The following is a 1908-nucleotide window of genomic DNA, read 5'->3' on the forward strand; positions in this document are numbered from 1 at the left end:
CCCCGCACGTAGAAGGCGCTCTAGAAATGTGCGTTTAATAAATGTTGGATGTGGACGTGGTTCATAGTGTAGCGGTGAGCACGTCTGCTTTACACGCAGAAGGCCCTGGGTTCACACCCCAGTGGAGCCACAGTCCCTGGTCTACGGCCATGGCACCCTGAGCAAGCCCAATGTCTGATCTCAGAAGCTAAGCAGGGTCGGGCCTGGTTCGTACTTGGATGGGAGACCACCTAGGAAGACCAGGTGCTGTAGGCGTAAATAATAATGAATAGTAAAAAGTAAATAAAAAAGTAAATAATGTCGAACGTGAGAGTGTTCCACCGATGATGATACCGATGGTCCCAGAATAAGAACCTTCTGCAACATCTTCGTCCTGTAAGTCAGAGGGGTTACCTTTTAAGCGTTTTACATCTAGTTTTACATCCCTTTTAAGTGTGGTCTAGTTTTACATCGCGGTAGGCGTCATTCTATGGTGACGACGTTTTGCATTTCGTAGCATGTTATTCTATACTGTGCTCACGCTGTGCTGTCGCATCACTTTATTTATGATAATTACGACTTCCACATCTCTATTCACGGTGTCGCCGACTCGATCGGACAAAGAATGAAAGAACGTTTGGCCGATTCGGAGCGTCCAGTATATTCTCCGCGCATTTGTCTTACTTCGTATCCGCTCTGAGTCTGTGTCACTTGGCTCATGAAATCTCACGACTGATTTCGCCGTCTCGAAGTGAACACTTCCTGCGGCGCCGCCTGCTGCGTCCCGCTCAGCCACCGTTTCCCTCGAATCACGCGCTCTCCGTCTGTGCCGGTGGCTCGGTCCGTCTGTCCGTCCTTCCGCTTCTGATACTTCCGAGCCGCTTCGCTTTAGTCGAGTTCCTTGCTCGATACCAAAGACGGACTTCGGGTTTTGTTCCAATTCGAGAGTCTCCCTTTAGCAGTAAATTTAATCTCTTTAAACTTCCTGCCCAGAGCAGTGCGTTCGATCGTATTTTTTCCCCGTTGTCCTTCGGGCTTTGACTGTCTCTTTTTATTGTCTTCATTTTACCTTTGTCACATGCTCCTTCTCTCTGCGAACAGTGATCTGCTCGGCATCTACAGGACTCTGGCCCTTCAGCCGTTCACCCGTGACGTGACCGCTAAGTGCCACCGTGCTGGTCGTCAGGGGCCGTGGCAGGAGAAACGCTTGGACTGCTGTTGCTAGTTTAACGCCGAGGACAGAAAGAGGCCACGAGCCACGGATGTGGGGGGTCCATAGAAGCTAGAAAATGCCAGAAAGGCAGTACCCCCCCCGCCCGAGGCCACAGGAAGGGACACAATCCAGCCAGCACCTTGGTTTTCGGCCCAGCGAGACGCAGTTCCCATCCGCCCTCCAGAAACTGCGGGGTAACGCGTCTGCGCTGCCCTGACGCACAAAGCCCGGGGGAGTTCGCTGCAGCAGCGACAGGAAATTAATGCGGATTTCGGTGCGAACTCGGTTATCTGGAAAGCAGGGAGGCTTGGGGGCTGGGCAGCGGGCAGAGGCTGGAGGAGCGTTGAGCGAGGTGAGAAAAAGCCTAAATGTTTTTGAACATGTTGTAAAAATACGGACGCTCGAAGCAGCGCCCGGCGAAGGCTCAGGAAGACCTGCCGAGTTCAGCAGAGGGAACCTGTGCTCTTTGGGAACGAGCCGAGTCGCCACAAGTACAGCGTCGGTGGACGCGGCGAGGGTCCCAGGACGCGGGGCCCCGGTCGGAAGCTGCGGGAGAGGCGGCCTCGTCGGGCCGTGGCAGGTGTCGCTGGCTCGCGCCCTCCGGCTGCGCGGACGGCCGGCCTGTGAGCAACGAGCTGGGATGTTCGGCCGAGATTTCGCAGCCAGTCGGTGGAGCAGCTCGTCCCCCCCTCGCGGCCTGTCGCAAAGTGCGAAGC

The sequence above is a fragment of the Pteropus vampyrus genome, unplaced genomic scaffold (assembly GCF_000151845.1).
Source record: "Pteropus vampyrus isolate Shadow unplaced genomic scaffold, Pvam_2.0 Scaffold604, whole genome shotgun sequence".
In the NCBI taxonomy this organism is placed as follows: Eukaryota; Metazoa; Chordata; class Mammalia; order Chiroptera; family Pteropodidae; genus Pteropus; species Pteropus vampyrus.